At 36.7% G+C, this 25489-nt stretch overlaps 3 non-coding genes across 3 annotated transcripts; all 3 read right to left on the minus strand.

Moving 5' to 3' along the window:
• Positions 1 to 2147: 2147 nt before the first annotated feature.
• LOC147277720 (small nucleolar RNA snoR118) lies at positions 2148 to 2237 on the minus strand. Its single transcript, XR_015124114.1, has one exon. It is a non-coding gene; the product is annotated as a small nucleolar RNA snoR118 (small nucleolar RNA).
• Positions 2238 to 4032: 1795 nt separating this feature from the next.
• LOC147277721 (small nucleolar RNA snoR118) lies at positions 4033 to 4119 on the minus strand. The gene has a single exon (XR_015124112.1). It is a non-coding gene; the product is annotated as a small nucleolar RNA snoR118 (small nucleolar RNA).
• Positions 4120 to 6453: 2334 nt separating this feature from the next.
• Positions 6454 to 6540, minus strand: LOC147277722 (small nucleolar RNA snoR118). Its single transcript, XR_015124113.1, has one exon. It is a non-coding gene; the product is annotated as a small nucleolar RNA snoR118 (small nucleolar RNA).
• Positions 6541 to 25489: the final 18949 nt, after the last annotated feature.

Consider the following 25489-nt stretch of genomic DNA (forward strand, 5'->3'; position numbering starts at 1 on the left):
AGAGAAAGGAATAGAGATAGGGGAAAACAGAGGGGTAGAGAGAAAGAGAGGGAGAGGAAAAAGGGGGTCAATGGTCGGGTGTGGTGGTGGAGCCAGTGCAGGTGGGTGATCGGGAGGGGACGCTGGTGGGGTGAGTTTCTGATGGTGGATAGAGGGTTGAGGATGGTGGGGTGGACTGGGCATGGGTTTGGGAGGGGAGGGGATGGTGGGTTTGATTTTTTGGGTTTTTTTTTTTCTTTTTTCTTTTTACCCCTTTTTTTCTTTCAAGTAGTTTTTTTTAAAAAAACTATAATAAAAGTGGTTGGGGGTGTGTTGCAGATGAATAAAGAAAGAAGAAGAAGAAAGAAGAAAGAAGAAAGATGAAGAAGAAGAAAAGAAGGAAAATGAATGAAAAGTCTATTATGCCCTCCATTTGATGGAAAACTATTAAAAATTGACGAAATGGACCAAATAGATAAACGTCGAAAAGAAAGTGGACCAATTTGGTACAAAAAAAAAAGATCGTGGATCAACTTGGGAAAAACGTGAAAGTAAGTGGACCAACGGTGCATTTAACTCTACTTATAATTACTTTGACTGTTTGATTGAAATTGGATAATAGTTAATAGTATGATATGATTTATGCATGCCTACTAGTTTAGAATGATTGTACGCTTGTTGTAGTTAGTAACTTAGAATTGCTTGATTAGTTTGTTGTAGTTGGAGGCACCACTCTCTCATTTCCATCTGTCTTTCTTACCAAAATAGGTCATAAATGGCCTATAAAGCATATGCCATATCCCAAACAGTGCATTTAACTCTACGTTACAAAAAAACCAACAAACTAAGCTAATCAAGATGGGATAAGGCATCTGCCCTTGTGCATTTCTTGAAAAAAATTCTATGATGGTACTTTGGTGCTTAGTGCAACCAAGACATGCACAAGTCATTTGATATTTGTAACATTAAGTGAGTTACACATGGAGATTTTGGAAAAAATAAAAAAAAAAACAAGATTTTGGTAATCTTGTGTTGCAAAGGGTGGCAGATTCAATGTTGGTAAAATTTAACATGTATTAGGGGTCTTTTAAAACTGTCAACAAGCTTGTATATGTAGCACATGTGCTAAACTCGAGATACAAGCTTCAAGGCATCAAAACAGTTTTTAAGGAACTTGAGCCAAATAGTCAAAAGATTGAATTCATGGTAGGTGAGATAAAAAAAAAAAAAAACACTTGCTCAATTTGTATAATGAATACAAAGGGGCAAATAGTAATAACATTGTTCCATCTACAACCACAAATCTTGACATGCAAGAAACTGGCCTTTCTAGGTTTGATTTGAAATTGAAAAAAAAAAAAAAAAAAAAAAAAAAGAATGGAGGATGAGACTTCCGAGATAAGCAATGAGGTGGACAAATATTTGAGTGACCCTTTTACAATATTATTCTGAGCCTGCAAATTGGCTCACTTGCAAGTTGCAAACAAGAAAAGAGGAAGAAGGAAACACGTAAAGGAAGAAAAATGTAAAGAAAGAGAATTAACGGATAATTGGCGTAGCATTGCTGCTTCAAAGTCCCAAATACTCGAAGCTAGAATAATATATCAACACTTATCTGCATTTTGAAAAAGAATATTCCAATGGATGACAGTAAAACAAGAGATCTACTCCCAGATAAAGGAAGAGCATAATAGAAAAGCAGAACAAAAATGATTAACGATTCAATAAGCATATCATAGAGAAAAAAAAAATGTCCCTGCACAAGCCTTCAGATCTCATAGCTATATCTGGTGACTCTGGTCATTGATGGTTAACTGCTGGATTACCACTATGAGCCTCTTCACATCTTCCAACTGTACAAAAGAGAGTGGTGGTGGTGACTAGTAGAGAAAAAATGATAGAAAAGCCTCATAATAATAATCCACAGAACTGCTCCCACAAATGAGTTTTCCATCATCAAGCAAAAAAGTAAGAGGAAGAAGAACAAGAAAGAACATGTAAAGACAGATAATAAAAAAAAGTTGGTAGATTGATCATTAGCACAGCATTGCTGCTTCAAAGTCCACAGTTTATTTCTACAGAATCTAATGCATACAGCTAAAAAACCAATCTAGAACAAAGAAAAAAAAAATGGGTCTAACATTGAAAAAAGCAGTACAAAAGGATTTCAATCAGAGTGATGTATAGTTTTCTAGGCTGCATTTTCATCAATACATGCAGTTATGAACTGCTCAGATCCCAGTGCTATCATTGTTCCCCACAAACTCACTTTGGAAGTTACACCAAACACCTACTACAGAGGAGAAAAAAGAATCCATTTCAATATTATGCCACTATAAACTACCAGCAACAAGTAGAAACCATAGTAATGGACATAAGCCGATTTTGAACCAACTTGACACCAAATTCCAAATACCAGAGAAAATAACAATTTTTATGAAAACCCATTTCACAACAAACACAGAATAAACAACCAGTTGCCAAACAAAAGCATAAGTACGAAAGAGAGGAGGAGGAGGTGGTGGTAGAGGTGAGTAAAGGCTAATGAAGAAAACCATGGTTACCTCACTTTAAATCTTCAATTTGTACATCGGGCATTATAATTGACCCAAGAAAGTAATATAACAAAAAGGTATAATATCCATAACATAAGAAAATGAAAGGATTCAATGATGACAACACATATAGCAATGCATGAAAGACAAGCTGTAAGGGTTTGAGTATCAAGGTGGCTTTTATTATACTTTTATAGAGTCTGGCAAGAACAAAAACACAATACCAACAACCATCAGCACTACCACCACCACACAACCACAAAGAGCAGCTGGCTACTCTTCATGGTAGAAAACCCGAAGTTAGGATGAAGGCTCATAATGAAAATCAAAGCAAACAACCAAGAAAACAAGTCTGCATCATAGGGCAAATGTCTAAGATTGACGTGAACATATATGCAAGATACATACTAATTCCCCATTTATAGTGCATACCCTGCTAAAAGAAAAACAAACACATTGACATTCTAACTGTGAACCAGTACAATTTGCAGTAACTGAAGTCCTATAAAACTAATTGAATTAGCATTGCAATGGCACCTCAGAGGATAAGTAGAAATCAATTCAATACAACTATAGCAATAACTAAGCAACAAAAATAATTTAAGATTTAATAAGCATATGTGGGGGGGATGTCTCATGACAAGCCTTCAGATCTCATAGCTATGTCTGGTCATTGACGATTAACCGCTGAATTATCACTATGAGCCTCTCCACATCCTCAACTGTAAAAGCCAGAAAGAGAGAGAGAGAGAGAGAGAGAGAGAGAGAGAGAGAGAGAGAGAGAGAGAGAGACCAAATAGATAGATAGATAGATAGATAGATAGATATATATATATATATATATAGAGAGAGAGAGAGAGAGAGAGAGAGAGAGCAAATAGATAGATAGATAGATAGATAGATAGATAGATACATAGAGAGAGAGAGAGAGAGAGAGCAAATAGATAGATAGATAGATACATAGAGAGAGAGAGAGAGAGAGAGAGAGAGAGAGAGAGAGAGAGAGAGAGAGAGAGTGGTGGTGATGACAACGACTGGTACAGAAAAAGGATAGAAAGGCTACTAACAATAATCCACAGAACCACTCCCACAAATGAGTTTTCCATCATCAGGCTGAAAAAAATTGCAATAAATTCTGAGGCTGCAAATTAGTTAGATCAGAATACATGGTAATAACAAAAAAGAAAAAAGTAATTAAAAAACTGACAGCCACAAGTAGAGCATGAAAAAACACAACACACAAAAGACAAGAAGATCTGATCATTAGCACAGCATCACTGCTCCAAAGCCCCATACTAAAACCTAGAATAATAACTCGACCAGTCATTTGCATTTTCAACAAAGATCAGTTCAATGGATGACGATAAATTGAAAATAGTAACTTGATATTTAATGCAGTTAACCACACCTTAATATCTAAACTATTGCTAGAACAAACAAAAATTTCACTCTAGCATTGCAACACCTAAACCAAAGCATTGCAAAATGATTTCAACCAGGGTCATATATAGCTTTCTAGGCTGCATTTCCATCAATAATCACAGGTAAAAACTGCTCAGAGCCCGGTGCATGTATCATCATTCCCCAAAATCCTACTAAACAGTACCAAACATTCACTACCCATATATAAATTAAAAATAAAAAAATCCCATTTCAGAACAATGATGCATGTGTTGTATGCATGGACATAATTCATGAGCAATTGGTAACTGGTAAAGTTAGCACTTTGCAATCATTATTAAAAAAAGAAAAGATAATGGAATAATAAATACACACAGATGGCTATTTTAATAAGGTTTCACAAACTAATTGAAAAAAGACAGAGTTACTCAAACAGATAGTAAAGTAGGTAGACTGTTATATAATCTGCAATTAGCAATACACAGTTCAAAATTCAAAACCTTGGCACCCGCATAAACGAGATTAAACTAAAAAAAAATAAAGCCTGATTGAAAGTAAGAAGAAAACTATACTATTAAACCCAAAAAAAAAAAAAAAAATCCATTTAATACATCAAAATCTTGTCAAACAACGTGTATAGCAAAAGCCTTCCCACAGCTACGCACACAATGGTGTGTAACTGTGTATACCACACATACATTCACAAAGGATTTATATAGATAGTGGAGGTGTAAGAAATGAAGGCAGCTTGTTCATTGGTGATGGCGTAGGGGAGTATAAAGGCTAATGGGTCAAGATGGGCCAACACATATTGAGATGACAAAGAATAGGACGACATCAACCCACCGAAAGAAAGAAGCAAAACTCATGTATCCAAGGTCCAGATTTTTCACTAATTGACAGTCTGAGGACGGCCATTCTTCAACACCATAAAACCAAGAATATCAAATAAATAGCCCTCAGCCACAAGGATAGTGTGGCTTTGATTTTCATTTGAAGCCTTTCCACATCTTAAATGATAAGAACAACAACAACAACAACAACAACAACAATCACCACCACCACCATCTTGATGGTAGAAAAACGAAAGTGAAGATCAAGGCTCAAAATGAAAATCAAAGCAACCAACCCAGAACGAGTCTGCATCATTGGGAAAATATGTAAGGTTGCACTTGAGCATATATGCAAGCCAAAAGCAATACAAAACGATTGATATTCTAATTGTGCCAAAGTCAACACTACAGGACACCACTACAATTTGCAGTAAACTAAAGCCCCAAAAAACTAACATAAAGAGCATGTCCATGCTGTGGTAAATACAAAACAGAAGAGAGAAACATGATAGATAGGTAAAAATCAATACAATACAAACTATAACAATAACTAAGGAACCAAAATAATTTAAGATTTAATAAGCATATCTTAAGAAAAGAAAATGTCCAACGACAAGTCTTCACATCTCATAGCTATATCTAGTCACTGACGGTTAAAAACTGGATTATCACTTTGAGCCTCTTCACATCCTCAACTGTACAAGCCAGAAAGAAAGAAAGAGAGAGAGAGAGTGATGATGAGGACAACTAGTACAGGAAAAGGATAGAAAAAAGGCTACTAAAAGTGATCCACTGAACCGCTCCCACAAATGAATTTTCCATCATCAGGCTAATAAAAATTTAGCAATATTATTTTAAGGATGCAAATTAGTTAGATCAGAATACATGGTAATCCAAAAAAAAAAAAAAAAAACTCAAGACAATCATAAGTAGAACATGCAAAGACACAGAACACATAAATGACAAGTAGATCTGATCATTAGCACAACATCATTGTTTTAAAATCCCAAATACACAAACCTAGAATAATAACACATTATTCATTTGCATTTTTGACAGAGATTAGTTCAATGGATGATGATACTAGTAACATGTAATCTACCTATACCAATAACTTAGGAACAAGAATAATTTAAGTTTCAATAAGAATGTCTTAGGGGAAAAAATGTCCAATGACAAGCCTTCAGATCTCATAGCTATATCTGGTCATTTACAGTCAACCGCTGGATCATTACCATGAGCCTCTTAACATCCTCAACAGTACAAGCCAGAAAGAGAGAGAGAGAGAGAGAGAGAGAGAGAGAGACAGACAGACAGAGAGACAGAGAGACACAGAGAGAGAGAGAGAGAGAGGTGATGATGACTAGTACAGGAAAATGAAAGAAAAGACTCATATTAATAATCCACATGATTGCTCCCACAAATGAGTTTTCCATCATTAGGCTAATAAAGATTGCAATATTATTGTGAGGTTTTAAATTAGTTAGATTATAATACATGGTAATTAGTAAAAAACTCAGGCAACCACAAGTCAAACAAGCAAAAAAAGGGAACACACAAATGATTAATAGATCTGATCATTAGCCCAGCATCACTGCTTTAAAGTCCCAGAATACAAAAATCACCTTAACATTGCAACACCTGTTACCGTCCTGTACCACACCAGTGCAAAATGATTTCAACCAGGGACATATATAGTTTTCCAGGCTGCATTTGCATCAATAATTGCAGTTAAAAACTGCTCAGAGCCCAGTGCATGTATTATCATTCCCCACAATCCCCCTTAACAGTTAACGCCAAACACCCACTACCCATTAAAAAAAATTTCCATTTCAAAACTATGCCATTATAAACTACCAACCACAAATACAAACCATAGTCATGCACATAAGAATATTTTGCACAAACTAAACACCAACTGCCGTACAGCAGGTAAAAGAAATAAGAATGTTGATGAAAACACATTTTAGAACTCGTGCCATATAAGCAGTCAGTAGCTAATAAAAGCACAACTATGAAAGTAACGAAATTTGGGACCCTATTATACATGCAAGGGTCATACTGACTTGTTGCAGAATTTAGATCAGGTTTGGGGCTAAATCCCGAAATGGATAGTTGCATACAATACAATCTATGCAAATGCCCTCAGATCTCATAGCTTTGACGAGTCATTCACGGTTTAAAGCTAGTGCATTTATCAAAAGCCTTTACACTCCACATACTGAGTAAGTGTGTGTATGTGTGTATGTATAAGAGAGAGAGAGAGAGAGAGAGAGAGAGAGAGAGAGAGAGAGAGAGAGAGGGTGGTAGTGAGTAAAGGCTAATGACAAAGAACAACCATGCTTTCCGCTCTTTAGTTTTTCAATTTGTCCATCATCAGGCATCATAATTGAACCAAAAAAGAATGAAAATCCAGATCACAAATGCAATGTACATCTAAATTATAAAACTTCATTAAGCCATTCCTACCTTGACATATAAACAAGTAACAAATAATTTGATGGGCGCTCTAAGAGTTCAATAGTTTCAAAAGTTCAGCTCAAAGTAACAGGGTTCCAACACCTGATTATACATACAGTACAAGGTTAAACCAAACCCACACCAAATCAATGGGCTTGCTTATCGTATCGACTGTTAGAGGCTCTGAAATTGTTCACTCTGGGAGGATACTTTCCTGCGTTGAAGAACTCCATAAGAATTACCGATTGACACATTGTCAGCAGCCAGTTCAGATTGCCTCTCTACCCAAAGGCAAAAGGAAACTTGGAAGGCAGGATATTAATGAGAAGATCATCACCTTAGCTTTAGACATTACAGGTCACCCATTTACCTTTCACTGAAAATTAAAAAACCAAATTAAAGTTTTGAGCCCTCAGACCTCATAGGAATAAAATGCTGGAGACAGTGAAGCTTCACCGAAAGCCAGTCTACATTTAGGAACACCACCGGACCATCACCACTGATAATAATAGTAAGAAGAAGAAGAAGCAGCAGCAGCAGCAAGCAATGATGATGGTCAGAGTAGTGCAGTAAATGGAGGCTTAAAATAAATACATCCTAATAAAGAGTTTCCATCATTGGGGATATAAAAAAGTGGCAAGTATAGCATTATTGATAAAAAAGAATGGGCAAAAGCATTACCAAAAGAAACCACAATTTACGTGGGGGCACCCTGATTTTTATACATAGCATGCATCACCTTGTAGACATGAAGATGCATGTGTGTGTGTTTTTGTGCATGGACATAATTCATGGAAAATCAGCCACTGGTAAAAACACTTTCCAATCATTATTTAAAAGAAAAGGGAAAATGGATTAACAAATACACACAAATGATCTTTTATAAGGAACATTTTACGATCTAACTGAAAAATGATTGAGATATATTCAGCTCAGAATTACTCAAAGCAGATATCTAACAAGGTAGTGTGTTCTATAATTAATCTTATAGCAATCAACCGTTCAAAATTCAAAACCTTGGCACCAGCTTAAACAGGATTACACTTAAAAACTGATAATAAGGAACTGTTTAATAAAAAACCATTCAATCAATCGCAATCTTGTCAAACACGCCACAAAAAAAAAAAATATATATATATGCACTCCAAAATAAACTTCCTACATCCAATCCATGCACTCACATAGGAGTGCAGGAGGTTAAGTTTTAACTCAAGTAACATTCTGTCAGATCTCTTATCATCAAATCATTACCTGGTTAATGCTAATCGAATCTACCAAAAGCCTTCCCACACCGACACACACACACTGACACACACACACACACATGTGTGTGTGTGTGTACATATATGCAAAGGGTTTATATAGAAAATGAAGAGGTGAAAGAAATGAAGGCAGTTTGGTCATTGGTAATAGGGTAGGGGAGCACAAAAGCTAATGACTGATCATAATACGTGAATGTAAATACGTGCTAACACATGAAACAGAAAGATGAAGATATATTTTTGACAACGTGTAGGACAGATACATCATAATCCAAAATTATTATTCAAGGATGGTGTGGCTTTGATTTTCATTTGAAGCCTATCCACATCTTAAATGACATGAACAACAACAACAACCACCACCACCACCACAAAGAGCAGCTGGCTACTCTGATGGTAGAAAACCGAAAGTGATGATCAAGGCTCAAAATGAAAATCAAAGCAACCAACCAAGAATGAGTCTGCATGAGAAAGATTTCACTTGAGCAAATGTTCAAGAATCATACATAATAACTTCACCTAGTACATACCTAACCAAAAGAAAAACAAAGTGCCAATGTCAAGTTAACCGCATTACAGGACACCACTACAACTTGTAGTTAATTGAAGTCCCATAAAATTAATTGAATTAGCAGTGCGAGGGAACCTTAGAGAGCATGTCCATGCTGTGGTAAATACAAGACAGAAGAGACTTTAGAGGAGCATGATGATAAAAAATACAATTATAGGCTGCATTTACATCAATAATTGCAGCGAGTGCATGTATTATCATTCCCCACAATCCCACTTAACAGTTAACACCAAACACCCACTACCCATTAAGAAAATCTCCCTTTCAAAACTATAACATTATAACCTACCAGCCACAAATACAAAGCATAGACATGCACATAAGAGGATTTTGGACCAACTAAACATCAAACGCCGTACACAAAAGAAATAACGATGTTGATGAAACCCCATTCAGTACTAGTGCAGTACAAGCAATCAGGAGCTAATAGAAAGCATAACTAGAAAAATAAGGGAAATTTGGGACCAAATTACACATGCAAGGGTCAAACTGACTTCTTGCGGAATATAGATCAGGTTTGGGGGACAAAACCCCAAATGGGTAATGAAATAAATGAAATTGCCCTCAGATCTCATAGCTTTGAACGAGTCATTCACGGTTTAAAGCCAGTGGCGTTCATCAAAAGCCTTTACACTCCACGATACTCTGTGTTAGTGTGTGTATGTGTGTCTGTGTGTATGTATATATATATATATGTATGTATGTATGTATGAGAGAGAGAGAGAGAGAGAGAGAGAGAGAGAGAGAGAGAGAGAGAGAGAGAGAGGTGGTAGTGAGTAAAGGGTAATGAAAAGAAACAACCACGCTACCGCTCTTTAGATTTTTAATCTGTCATCATCGGGCATCATACTTGAACCAGAAAAGTATAAGTCTGATAAGTTTGAAAAAAAAAAAAAAAAAAAAGGAAAAAGAAAATGCAAAACCCTATTAGAGAGATAGAAGGGGAACATTTTTGCAGAGAAGGATTCGAAGACGACGCCATAGGCGTGAAAGAAAAGCTATTAGGTATTAGGAGTCTCGACTCTCGAGTGGCCTTTATAATAGAGACTTCTGAAATGCCGAAACTACCCTTTAGTTTTTATTTAAAATAAAAAAGGGTAAAAAATCATAAACCCCCAAAACTTAGAGTAAATACCCTTGCAGTCCACTGCAGCAAGGGTATTACAAAATAAATCCACTATAGAGACATTTGCAGCTTTAATATCACTTCTACCTTTTTGGCTGTTTACTCTTAGGCCTTCCACTATGCTGCCGGATTGTGTGACCCAAAACCCATTTTGGGCCACAAATGGGTCACACCCTAACACTATGGGCCGAAATGTGTGACCCAAAAGAGGGTGTAACCCAAAGTGTAACCCAAATGTGTGTTTCAGTGTGACCCAAAATCAACTATGACCCAAATCAACTTTAAGCCCACGTGAAGGAGAGAGAAACCGGTTTGGGCTGAAGAGAGAGGTGGGCCCCGCGCCTGACAAAGCTGACGAGCGGCTGCTGTTGCTGACGCAGGTGTCGGCTGACGCAAGCAAACTCGGTTGCAGCGCTGCCTTCCTTCGTTCCTTGACGCGTGGCTGAATGGGATACTCACCAACGGTCCAGATCGGCCGACCGTTGGTGATCAACGGCTGCTGCGTTTTGGCTTTTTTTTTTTTTTTTTTTTTTTAGATGGGCCGGAAATGGATCAACGGCTGAGATTAATGGACCGTTGATAATCAACGGTCCAGATCGGCCATATCCTTTTTTTTTTTAACAAATATTTAATAAATCATTTAAAATAGATATAATATCCGAAAAATTGCCAAAAAATTTCGAAAAAATTTTAAAAAATTCCCCAAACCCTCCAACAGCTATATTTTCAAGGATGCCTATATATATCACACAACACTCATATGGTTTCATCACAATTTACAACATTTGTTTACCAAATTTACACAAAATTTTTTTTTCTTTGTCATGGCTCCAAGAGGAAGTGCTTGGTTGGTAGCTGAAGATGAAGCCCTAGTGATGGCATACCTAGAGAGGTCTCCCGACGGTTGTCTTGGTGCCCAAATTAGAGCCGCCATGCTTTGGGAACAAATTTATGAAATTTTCAAGCGTAACATGGGGGGTGAAACAATTCGTAAGGTTGGCGGTGTTAAAGCACGATTCAAAGATATTGCGCGTGATTGCAACAAATTTTATGTTTGCTTATTGGAGGCCGAGCGAATGCGTGCAAGCGGTGCAAATGATGCCAATGTGGTAAGTTTTTATGCATTTATATATTTGCATGATTATTTTTTGTTTTATCCAATTATCAAGCATATTTATATATTTGTATAATTATTATATGTTTTGTTTATAAATGAAGCATACTTTGTATAATGGTATTACTATTTTATTGTTTTGTATATGTATCAAACATATTTATATATTTGTATGATTATTTTTGGTTGTGTTTATAAATGTAGCATATTTGTATAATGATATTATTATATTGTATTTTCACTATTTTGTTTATCTATCAAGCATATTTATATATTTGTATGATTATGGTTTTTGTTTTGTTTATAAATGTAGCAAATTTACTATTTATTTAAGTTATGTTTGCATTTCCACAAGAAAATTTATATATTTTAATTTTAATTTTATTATTGTAGTTTACGCAAGCACTTGAAGGCTTTCGAAACAAGACTGGATTCAAGTTTCCATGGGTGCACATTTGGGAAAAAATAAAGGAAAGTGCAAAGTATGCTGCCGTTCATGCTCCTGTTCGGGTTAGTGATTCAGAGACCCCCGCCACCGACGATGCCGACACTCCCGCCGATGATGATCCCGAGGAGACCGATCCAGTCATACCACTTGGCGAGGACGAAAACCCACCACCACTCCAACCATTCGGTTCCTCGCGGCCAAGGCCACCAGGGAGAAACCATGCAAAACGGGCCAAGGCAGCCGAGCCCGTCCAAACTCATATGGTTGAGGCAGTAGATCATTATAATGAAAATTCAAGGATTTTCATACAAACGAGAGTTGACAGAGAGCGTGCAAGGAGTGAAAGAGACGCCGCAAAGGAAGCAAGAGAAAGGATGAGGATCGAGAGGCAGCTAGAATGGGAAGAACAAAATATTATGGGCCAAGACCTCTCCAAAATGAATGATGGGCAACGGATGTATTGGGAGCAAAAGATGGCTGAAGTCATTGCAAGGAGGCAAATGCGTGCTAACCACCATTCGGAGTCCACTCTATCTGGATACTACCCGGATCTTTCCAACCTCACTCACTCAAACCAGGGGTACCCGCCTAATAATTAGAATTAGACCTTGCTCTTTAATTGTGTTTTTTAGTTTGAATGTTAATCTTGTTTTAAATTATGTTTGCTCTTTAATTGTATCCTTTAATTTGAACGTCAATCTTGTTTTAAGTCATGGTTTGCTATTTATTCAATTAATGTTTGCATTTCCACCCAACATTGGATTCTCCTTTATTAACCACAGACTGATGCATGCTTTACAGTAGATAAGACTGATGCATGCTTTACAGTAGATAAGACTGATGCATGAAATGACTACACCATCATAAAGCAAATGAATGTGGACCATTCATTCCTTATCTCAAATGCAAGTGGTTTCAGTATAAATACCACTATATTTACCATGTTACACTCAATCTTATTTCAGGATCATTTCTCATTCCATAAACACCCAAATGAATACTTTGTATGTGTATTCATCCTCCTCCTCGTCTTCGGACTCTGATGCTGAATGAGATAGGGAAGAGGATGGAAGGGAGATGGTGGGTAAGTTGATTGTGTCAATGGGTCATACCGTCGTCGCCGGTACACCAAGGCATGGCGGTACTTCTTCAAATCGCCGGTACACACACCGGAATCGAGAAGCCGCCCACGAACGTCTCATGGACAACTACTTCATCCCCTCGCCAATCGAGGACACCGTGACTTTCCGCAAGCGATACCGCATGCACCAACCGCTATTCAATAGAATTCTCGAAGCGGTCTGCCTCCAGGATGAGTATTTCCGGCCAACAGTTGATGCCGTCGGTAGAGTGGGTTGCACACCTCACCAAAAGGTGACTGCAGCACTGCGGGTGATGGCATATGGCATTCCATATGATTTGGTCTCAGAGTCAATGACCATTAGCCAAACCACCATACGACAATCATTCTTGAAGTTCGTGAGAGCCATCACTGACGTCTTCGGACCAGAGTATCTCCGGAGGCCTACTCCGACCGATTTGAGGGAACTTTTGCGAAAGGGGAGCCGTAGAGGATTTCCAGGTATGATTGGTAGCTTGGATTGCATGCATTGGGTATGGCAAAATTGCCCAATGGCCGAGCAAGCTGTGTACCGTGGGCATTATCGTGTCCCAACAGTTATCTTTGAAGCCGTTGCTGGGTACGACACGTGGATATGGCATGCAAATTTTGGTATACCTGGGTCGAATAATGATATCAATGTGCTGGACTGTTCTCATCTCTTTGATGATATGATTTCCGGCCGAAACCACAGGGTGAAATTCACTGTGAATGGGATAGACTACACCATTCCATACTTTCTTGCAAATGGGATCTACCCTCAATGGTCAACTCTTATCACTACATTGCACAGTCCCGTTCTTCCCCACCATAAGTTGTTTGCCGCTCGACAGGAGAGATACAGGAAGGATGTGGAGAGGGCGTTCGGAATTTTAAAAGCCCGGTGGCAGATTATAAAACGACCTGCTCGTTATTTGCGTCCGATTGAGCTTGGGTATATCATGAAGGCGTGCATAATATTGCACAATATGATCGTGGAGGATGAGCGCCCTGAGGATGACGGTAGGGATGACCCAATAGACCCAGAAGCGAGCACTAGAAGGGCAGAAGCTGAATACGAAGGTGTAGAACCATGTCCGACCGGTGCCGCTCCATCATCATTACCTGAGATGAATGTTCGTCGGAATTTGCTTAGGGACCGAAATGTCAACGAATCCCTAAAAACTAATTTGATTGAGCACATCTGGATCCGAGAGGGGAACCCACCACTTGCCCCAACATATTGACGACCTGGATCATGGTTCGTCAATATTGTTCTCATTATGATTGTTGTTGTTGTTTTTTCTTTAAATCATCGTATTGTTCTTGTTTTTTTTTCCTTTTAGTGATCATGTTGTACTTGTTTTTCCTTTAAATCATCGTGTTGTTTTTCTTGTTTGTGGTTGTTGAAGTCCCGATGTTGTAAGGCTTATGTTGTCTAATTTATGAAATTTTCTTATTTTAAATATATTCAATATTGACCTTATTTTAAAGATCTCATTAAAATAAGATCACTAGAATCATTTTTATTATACTTTAAATTTAAAATTATCAATTAAATATCACTTAATCAATATTAGACATATTTTAAATATGTATAAAACACTGTGACCCAAAATGGGTCACAGCACCATAAATGGGAGAATTGGGTCACAGCACTATTTGTGACCCAAAATGGGTTTTGGGTCACAAAAAATGGCTTTACCATAGTGGAAGGCCTTACACATGGAGTCATGGACCAAGCAACAACAATAGAAAACCGAAAAGAAGACAACAACAACAACCAAAAACATTAGAAAACAAATGCATACTTCATATATAGACAAGAACGTACTACACATGCAATGTAACAATCTGACTTAAATTTTTATTTAACTTTGTTTATTTTAAACGAGGAATAAAATTTCGGGTTTCGAGAAAATTTCGATAGAAATTTCAATAGAAATTTTGATGAAAATTTCAAAAAATTTTAAATTTTGACAAAAATTAGACGAAAATTGCTATCAAAATACGAAAATTTTGAATGAAACTTTACCATGTGTTTATTTAATATATTATCTACTAAATTGATAAAAAATATTGAAAAACTCAAATTATATAGTAGGTTTCATGTGATATAAGATAAATATAATGCACGCTGGAGACAAATATTTTTAAATAAAATTATTATAATAAATAAATAAAATTATATATTATTTATACTCTATAATCTGTACACTAAACCCTATATATTTTTTAATCTATATTCTATATTGTTTAGGATAGAAGTGCTTTTTAAACAGGTTTTGGAATTTCTGGGTTAGTCCATTTTCAGGGGAGGTTCTGCCGAATTTTCGGTAGGATTTTCCTTGATTTTGGATTCCCGCAGGACCTCTCCGGGTTTCAGAGTGGAATCCGGGGGCGGTCCTGTCAATTGTTTTGATATGAGTTAAGGAAATGAGATTTTGAGATTTTGGTCGCATTGCATGATTTTCATAAGAAAGGTTTATGAGAAAGGTTTTTGGGTATTATTCTAAGTTGTTTATGATTAAAATTTCTATTTCTTGGGAAAAGATTCTGATCGAACAGCTTTCACGATTTGAGAATGATTTAATTTAAGCAGATTTATTGAAGAAATTATATTTTCAGTTTTTATTTGGATGAGTATTTGACTCGGTGGTGTATGACCAACATTTGTTCTGCACTTGCCTAGTCGACGGTGTATGACCAATATTATATATTTGCTCTGCACTTGCCTAATCGACGGTGTATGACCATTATTATACATTTGTTCTGCACTTACCTAGTCGGCGGTGTACAACCAGCATTATATATTTACTCATCACTTGCCTAAAGATCACTCGACGGTGTATGACTAACATTATTAGCTCTGTGTGCATGTATGACCAGTTTTTCCTCGGGTACTAGTGTGGCGTGAGGTTTCTGTTGTGGAATATTTTTGAGAAATGATTTTACATCAGTAAATATTTTAAATGACAGTTTCAGTAAGGCATTGTGTTTTATTTCAGACATTTTAATAGTTTTACAGTTTGAGAGTGTTATTTGTTCTTCAGAGTTTGATTTACAGCTTTGAGGGGATTTAAAAATGGATTTGAAAAATAGTTTTAAAACTGGGGGATCTTTAAAGAAATGAGTTCAAAGTAAAAGAGCAGTTTTATAAATGGTTTTCAAGGGTCGTGTTTTAAAGTTCATTTTTGTCCACTCACAGAGATTATTCTCATGTTTTATTTTTTTTACGTTTCCCCCCAGGTTTTAGAGATCGCTGAGGTCAAATCGAACCACGTCGAGGCTTCAGTTTTCCATACCATTCGTCTGTCAACATTGTTGGCATAATATTCTTGTCTTATTTGTTTTTATGTATTTGATGTTGCAAAAATTCTATTTAGTTATGCTTTATTTAAATTCAGATACAAATTTTGGATCACAGTGGAGATTAGTGGGCCTAACACCCAGTTGGTGTTGGACTCTACAAGATCAATCCGGGTTCCAGCGTGGAATCTGGGGACGGTCCTGTCAACTTGGTATCAGAGCATTAGGTTTGAATTCCTGTGGACTCTACACTTAGTGTGCATCCCCTAGTGTTCAGAAACGTTTATTCTCTTAAAAGATGGATATGCCTCCTCGACGTGGCTGACCTCAGAAAAGTTTGTGGTGAGTTTTGGGGAGGATAGTTTGTTTAATTAACGTGAGTGTTACATTTGCGGTATGCCTATTTCAATCTTGGCTCATACTTGTGACGACTTTTCGATAATTAATACATGAGGAATTGAGATAGTGGAAACTACCTTGACTTTCAACCTTAGAAAAGTTGGTTGATCGTACTCATTAAAAGCGCTTTTTAAAAAGTTTTGACACGACGCTTTGAACTTGATTTGAGCAATTAGCTAGGTTGAATCTTTTGGAGAATAACGTTGTTGAATATTTATTGATTCACTCTAGTGAGTTTAAATAGTGAGGAAGTAACATAGTTAAACATAAGGGAAGTTGATGGATTTAAATTCTTTGTATCGTGTATGTTTGAGATAGTGATAGTATAGAAGTTCATATATGTTATGGAAGGTTATAAACTCTTAACGGAAAATTTCACTTGTGATCAAAATGATGTTTTGGGTAAACCAATATCAAGCGAAGTGTGGAGTAAAACTGAGACAAATTTTTGAAATTAAATGTGGAGGGAAAGTTGCGATTAATGTTATTATATGGTGGCACTTGGTTAATTTTATTTCATGTTTATGGATTGGATTAAGTATATTATAAGAATGATTAAGAGTACTTTTATGGTTTGATTTTGTTTTGGAAGTTCATGGAGGAGAATTAAGGAAACTGAACAGGGTGACACGACCTTAGATGAAGAACGATAAGAGAAATTAGGAGGTAGTAAGCATCTAGGAAGTGACAGCCCTAAGATAATGAATGCAAGTAGTATTGATAAAAGAAAAAGAGGGAAGAAGTACATTGTTCGTCAGTAGCATATGAAGGGGTGAATTAAGTTAAGAGTGAACCCGAAAATTTATAGTGACCCACTAAACTTTCACGACTAAAGGTTAATGATTTCTCGATGAATGAAATCACGATGCTCAAGATTTTCATCGGATTCTATCTTGAATAATATTAGATTTTTTTTAGAGCTTACAAAGTCAATCAGAGTGGGCAGCGGAAGCGTGGCAAGACTTAGACAAATCACCCTAACATGTGATCAACAGAGGCATTAGCGAGGAAATGAGACAGCTTGGGCTAGAATTCGAATTTTTTTTGATCAAGACAAAGGGTTAATTATATGGGCTACAGTTACTGGACACACAAGTTGAGGATTTATAAGTTAAGTAAAATAAAGGAGACAGTACAGTACACGATCATGCGCTGATAACGATCTTGATATCTCCCCGTGAATTTTATTGGATGTACATGGAAATGCTCCCTCGTTACCTATTCGTAAGACCTACTCTTTTGGTAGAGTGATAAAACTTTTAGTTGTTTTACCTAACGAGTTACAAGGCGCACCATCACTATAACTTCGAGATAGTAGTTTGTGGGTCACCTTTTGGATTTTGACATAGCGACAATTCACTTCGAAGAGTAATATACTTTTGTCTGGATTGAATGCATTGAATTGACATATGGACTATAATGTACACACTCACTCAAGCATATGTTTTATGCCTTGTTATTAGCACTAGAGCAAAATCTAGGAAATATTTTGTGCTTATGAAATTCATAGTCTTATCTTGTGTTTTTATTTATTGTGTGTTTTGTTTGCTCAAGGACGAGCAAAACCTAAGTAAATTTGGGGATATTTGATATGTTCATGAATTCACATCTTTTTATATTCCTCTTACTTAATTTTTATGAGTTCATTTGAATAAAAATTTAAATTTTATTTAGTTTTGTGTTTTTAGCTTCCAAGCAATAAAATGAGAAATTGCACAATTTCTTCTCCTTAATAGATTTTGACATGAATCCAATTGTAGCTGGAAGTTAACATCTTGAAATTATTTCAGGTTAAATTTCGTGACATTTGAAGACTTGTAAGGTGTTCATTTTAAATTTTAAAGTTAGCTCAGAACTGCACCCGAGGAGGACTGAGTCAGCAACATTATGTGGGGCATAACTTTTTGGCCGAAGCTTGGATTGAGGCATATGATATATGGTTAGAAAGAATACATCCAGAGCTTTCCATTGATATATGAAATGTAAAATTATGGGTTGGTTAAGCCCTCCAAATTGTGCTCAGAAATCCTATCAGCAAAGTATAAATGGTCAAAAAGGTATCTTTCCATTTTGGGTAAAAGCTATCACATGTTTTCCTTCATGCTCTTGGTCTAGCCATTCTAAGCAAATTTTGATTCCAACATTGTGAAGGCTCTAAATGAGGCAAATTGGGCATCTACTTATCTCCACAACCATCAAGGATCAAACCTAGGAAGATAAAATAGAATATTTTCATTTTTTTTTTAACTCACCTAACCTTATCACTTCATTTCATTTTCCTAGCCACATCAAACTCATCACCATATATCACATAGACACTCTCTCTCAAAAATTTCGAACTTACCTCTCCCATTCTCTCCAACTTCACTAATCTCTCAACACACAAACCCTAGCCTTCTCCCTTCACCAAACCAAACCCTTTCTTCTCTTCTTTCCATCATCTCCATTATTTTCTTTTCTCCATCTTTCCTCTATCATCTCTTCCTCTCCTAGAAGCCAAACATCATTACAATACATCTTCCATCCACCATAGCCAAAAATCACCTCTATCACCATAGAATAGTGGAGCTTGAAGCATTGGAGCCATGAAGCCATCTTAAGCATCCTTGGAGGAGTGAAACGACATTGGAGGTTTGGTTTCACCATCTTGTGCTTTTCTATTTCCTCTTACTTTTATCTATGTTTCTTATTGTGATTTTGTTTGTACTTTTAATAGCTATGGAGTAGTCTCCTGATCATTTGGGGCTAGGGATGTAACCCTAGCCTAACCATGTAATGACTTTGTATTTTGTGATATAAATGTCTTTTTGGATATATATATACTTTTATGCTATTTTAATGATCATGACTTGTATGTGTGAATTCACCATTTGTGCATATGAGAAATGTTGTTACGTAAAAATTGGAGATTTGTGACCTTTAGTTTCTAAAGCATGTTGCATAAGAGTGTGGTAATTTAAAAGCACCTTGGTTGAATTGTTTTAATTGCTTGGATTTTTCATCCTTAGAACTTTATGCACCTAGGGTTTGCTATGGCATGAATCTTAGGGTTGGCTATCACCTTAATTGGGGTAGTTGATAACATGAATGTGGATGTGCCCTAATTTACCATGGTTGGAGATTAGTAGAGAATTTAATAAATCTAATTTGACATAATCACTTAATGTGTTGTTGTTACATAAAAAGGTTAGGGTGAACCCCCTAACAACCCCAAATCTCATATCATCATCAAACTTTAATTTGTAGAATTTTATGCACCTAGGGTTTGCTATGACATGAATCTTAGGTAGTTAGTGTAACGACCCGACCCAAATTTCACTGGAAATTTAAAATTTTTATTTTTTTTATTTTTTATTTTTATTTAACTTTGACTTTACAAGGCTTTAAAGGAAGTTAGTTTGTGGGACCTCGGAAAAATTTTCTAAATTACTTTGGGAATTTCTAGACTTTAATTATTTTTATAAGAAACTTATTTGAATTTTAGAATTTTATTTAGAAGCGTATAAGATGTTGAGATGGTGGGAAGTTCAAATTTATAAATTGGATTATAAGATGTTGAGCCTGTTTTATGTTTTCACCAAAAAAAATGAATTTGACGGAAATTGGATTATTCTTTTTAAACATTTTAAATTTTGTAATTTATAAAAGTTTGACCCAAATGTTGACTATCATATTTAATTAGTTTTCGATCTCAATTTGGGCTTGTTGGAAAGGTCTCAAGTCCACGAGTTCGTAGACACGAAACATGCGTAAATCAGAATTACAGTTTGAGAGTTACTGGCTTTTGAAGTGAGGGGCAATTTCGTAAAATTTCATTTAACGATTTTTAAAACCCAAAAAAAAAAATCAGTTTTTTTTTTTAAAACTCACTTTTCTCTCTCCTCTCTCATGACTCACTCTCCCTCCCGTTCTCTCTCCCCGACGCACCATCCCTCCCGGAGCGCTCTATCTCTCTTTCTTCGCCCTTCCTCCCTCGTCGTCTGGCCAAGAGGCGGCGACGCCACCGCCTTAGCCCTCTCTCTCTCTCTCTCTCTCTCTCTCTCTCTCTCTCTCTCTCTCTCTCTCTCTCTCTCTCTCTCTCTCTCTCTCTCTCTCTCTCTCGCAGTGCAATATGTGCGCAGTGCGCGCAGCCACTGCTACACACCGGAGCTTCTTGCTTTGGCCTTCCCTCGACGAACGGCGACCACCGGTGTGCTCCTTAAACCGCCGCCGACTCAACCCACCCCTCCCCGTTGCGGACCGGCCGCCACGTGCAGCAAATTGACGCGAGGAAGGGGAGTGATGCCACCGACCTTTCTTGCCGATTCCAGCCACCACCGAGCTCCGATCACGAAATCGATAGGTGGGTTTTCTTCCTCTTTTCATGGGCTTCCAAACCCATATGGTATTACTTGTCAATTTTGAGTATTTGTGATTTTGGAAAATTGGGGTTTAAGACCCATTTTGGGGTCCCTTTAAATTTCAGTTTTGGGAGGTGTTCTTGGACGTGTTTGGACATTTTTCACCCCTAGGAATCCTTAATTTATGACTAGTTTTGGAAATTTGAAGCAAATTGGAGAAATTGATAGTTTTTGGGTATTGAGGAACTTGATTTTTAGAGGTTTACAAGCCATTTCAGGTTTGCCTAAAAATTTGGGTTTGAGGATTATTCTTAGATAATTTTTGGACAATATTCATCCATTTGAAACCCCAATTGAAGATCGAAAAGGTTGTGGAATTTGGAGAAATTGTGGAATTCGATGGTGGTGTCACCACTTTGAGCGGCGACAGCGGTGGTTCTGACTACCCCGCTGTCATGTTGATTATCTAGCATCAATTTGAATACCTTTACTAAGTTGGTTGTCGATTTTGGTAGATGGAGACTGTTCGGGTGGACCACAGTTTATTTGAGATCGAAATTGGACACTTTTTAGATAACGAAGCTATCCTCAAATGATTTTCTTGTTTTAGGTGAGCCACGTGCAGGGTTCATTTCGAGATTTTGGTCTAGTTTGAAATCTTGGGTGTCGTGGGCTGAGCCGAGGATGTTTTTGGAATAGGTTTTAGAGTGTCATAGTTTTAAAGAGGCGATTTATAACCATAGGGAAGAACGTGAAGTAGCTAGGACGTCGGGTTCCTTGTACGCACACACACTTTATTGGTTGTTGACATGAGACTAATTGTATACTTTTGCTTTTTATTAGGCGAGGTGACCGTGGCTCGTGACGATCCGGTGGAGAATCGAAACTAAATTTCCCAATTTGTGAGTGGACCTTGATTTTAATAATTTATGTTTTGCTATGTGATTTCAATCCCTTTGATTTAAGTTGAACCTATCTTGAGTTTTAAATCCGAAATTTCTCTCAAATAATCATTTATACTCGTTGATTTCCTCTTATCTTGAATTTCATAAATTTTACGATCAAGAATTGTTTCAACATGTTTTATATGTGTATTCTTGTGGAAAGTACCTTGATTGGAAATGGCATGTTTCAAATTTAATTTGTTTATGGGAGGATTTATTATATCTGGTATGATTATCGTAATGATTATTTATTTTTGGGATGTGAGATGTTGTGATTTGAGAATGCATACTTTAACAGAGTTAGATTTGTTAAGGAGAGTTTTGGAAGGAATTGAAAAATGTTTAACCATTTATCTCAAAGTTAGTAGAGATTTAAAGAGTATTTAAAAACTGCTGTGTAAATACAAGTACTGAATGGACAAGTCTGCCTGTGTAAAAAAAAAGCACAGGATTGTGTCCAGAATAACAGCCTGCTCGTGCGGAGTGACCTCTCCGTACGAGATTGTGGCCAGGATTTGAGCCTGCCCGTGCGCGGGATTGTGGCCAGGACACTGTCTACAGTACGGGTACGAGTATGGTGTATTTTCATTATTCTTCGAAGGAATTCTATTACAAAAGTTAAACGATAAGTTTTTTTATGCTTTATCTTGATTCTTGGACTTCTAGTTTTGCATGATACTTCTATTTAGAAAGTTCTCAATGAATGACTGTATATCGGTTTTATTCATGTATCTTATGTTAAATGGTTTTATGACGTTTTAGAACAGATTGCGAAATAGTTTTAAAACTGGGGGATTGCAAAGAACGATTGTGAGGTTTTAGAGATTTTTATTTTAAAACTTCTAAAAGAATAATTAAATTCTATGTTTCGTTTTCTCAACTCGTCTATTCATTGAATTTATCTCATGTTTTTCCTCTATATTTTGTTTGAAAATTTTCTCCCAGGTAGTAGCGGTGGTGGAGGTCGAGCCATATACGTCGAGGCATAATTTTTCTATTCTCATTCCTCTTACATTAGAGGTGTCAAACAGGCCGGCCCGACTCGGCCCGGTCCGTTTAAGTTGAGTTCATCGTGCTTTCGTGCCGTGCTCAGGCCAACTCATATAGTTAAGACCTAAGCCCAGCACGGCCCGCGGGCCATTTGTGCTCGTGCTCGTGCCGTGCTTTAAAGGGGCCGGCCCACAGACTTTTTTTATTTTTATTTTTAAGGTGATCTTATAATATTTTTTCTTATTTATAATTAAATATTATATTATTTTTTATGAAAATTGAATATTTTTTATAAAAAGTTCTTTAAAAATGGAAAAAACAATGTTAAAATAGTCGTGCCTAATTCGGGCTCATTTCGTGCATGTGCTCGTGCCGTGATGGGCCCGTGTCGTGCTCGTGCCGTGCCCGATGGGCTAAAAACTTCGGTCTGGCCCGGCCCATTTAATCGTGCCGTGCCGTGTCGTGCTCTGGTTGGCTCGACCTAACCCGTTTGACACCTCTATCGGACATTGTAGGCGACATGTCCAACTTATTATATCTTTTAGCTTTAGTATGAAACTTGTTGTATTAGTAGCTTTGATAACCGCATTTGGATCCTACGAATATATTATTTTTTTTATTTGTTGAGTCTGAAACTCCCTGTTGTTTGCGGTAGAGGTGACTGTTGAATTTTAGAAGTGTTATTTACAAGTTTATAAATTTTTGGATTAATCTAATTTCAGGGAAGGTTTTGCCGAATTTTTGGTAAGATTTTCCTTGATTTTGGATCTCACAGGACCTCTTCGAATTTCAGGGTGGAATCCGGGGGCGGTCCTGTCAATTAGCTATCACCTTGATTGAAGTAGTTGCTAACATGAATGTGGATGTGCCCTAATTTACCTTAGTTGATGATTAGAAGGGAATATAATACATCTAATTTGACATAATCACTTAATGTGTCGTTGTTACATGGAAAGGTTAGAGTGAACCCCCTAACAACCTCAAATCTCATATTATCATCAAACTTTAATTTGTAGTTAAGCTTGCCTTGTCTTTAAATTTTCAAAATTTGCATTCCTTTGTCAATCAAACCACAACAAACCAAAACACTACTCACTTGCACATATCACTATGCCAGATGGTGGCTAGTTTGTACATGGTAGCCGCAAGCCGACTCTCTTTTCCTTCCGCCCAGCAGAATTGCATTTGATTAATCTTCTTTCAACCAACCAGCAGGCGACACATGTCCCACCTTCCAGACTTCTCCAGCTGCTTTCGCATCTCAGCACTTCTCTCTCTTACTGTCATTGCGTTACAGTTGTTCCTCCCAGCCTGTAGTTGCGCGACATGTGGTAGAAATCCGAGATATTTTCAGCCTTGCTCCAGCTCTTTGGGCTGATATTTTCCTCATTTCTAGCCCTAAGCTTTGCCTATATAAGGAAGCATTCAGCCCCTTTACCATATCTTTTACCCTAGAATTTAATTTGCTGCCTTTTCTAGTATTCTCCTAGGATTTCTCTCTCAAGTCATTTGGCTATGATGTTTGAGAGAGAATAGGATGTAATTTTCTTGCATTTTAATTAATGAAATTTTAATATTATGTCACTCTTCTCTCTTCTCTCTTCTCTAATCCTCTATTTATTTTATGCCTTTTATTTTATGTAGTTCTTTACTTTATTGTTAGTAGTGTTATTTATTTTATTGTTCTTTAAATTTCATGCTCATTTACCTCTCTCTTTATTTTTATCTAAGATATAAACTCATGGGTGGTCACTAAACCCCCTTACCTTGGTAAGGGGGAAGCACCACCATGAACATTATTAAGTGAGATCTTTATGTTAAATTTTCCCTTGTTTAAGATTCTACAAGTTCTAGATTTTGATATTAAAATGAGAAAGAGATCCTCTTTCACCCATAATGTCATATATTATGGGTTGTTAGATCTTCTTTCCACATTTTAGCTTTATGGTTAATTGTTTTAAACACAAACTTTTTGAACTCTAGTTGTTCCTTAGTTTTAGTTCACTTGAGTTGCTTAAAATTTGTACTTTCTAAGAAAAATCAAGATCTACCATATAAATCTTCAATTTTTGTGCTTAATTCATATTTATCTTTGTAAGAGGGCATCAAGTGACTCTTGAGTGCCCTCCTTTTTGAGAAAATTACTAAAAATCTCATTTAATATATTCATAAGTGGTGTGGAACCCTAACCTTGGTTCTTATACCATTGGTTAGTTTCTAAAACCAAAAAGTTGTTATTTTCCTTTCTAGATTTAATATTTCAATTCTTGCACCTTTATTTACCTTATTCTCTTTTCATTTACTTTATTTGCTTTTTAATTTAGTTGTATTTTATTTTAAGTTGCCTCACAAACCAACAAAATTTTCAAACTAGGTGAGCTTTAAATTAACTTAAGTTTAAGCTTAGTATATTGTTTTTCATCACTCCTTGAGGTTCGACCTCGTTAATATACTACTAGACTCGTATATTTACGAGTAAATAAAATTTTACAACACAAGACAAATAATAATAAATCCATACTGCTAAAACTCATAAATTAGAAATCAATGCTTCGAAATATGTAATGGCAAAGGATGAAGAGGGGTTCGATTTTGAAACCTGGATAAAGGCTAATGGTGGTCGAAGTCGGCCAGAATCCGCAAAGACCCACCGAAGAAG

Source organism: Dryas octopetala, chromosome 8 (genome assembly GCF_963921425.1).
Source record: "Dryas octopetala chromosome 8, drDryOcto1.1, whole genome shotgun sequence".
NCBI lineage: Eukaryota > Viridiplantae > Streptophyta > Magnoliopsida > Rosales > Rosaceae > Dryas > Dryas octopetala.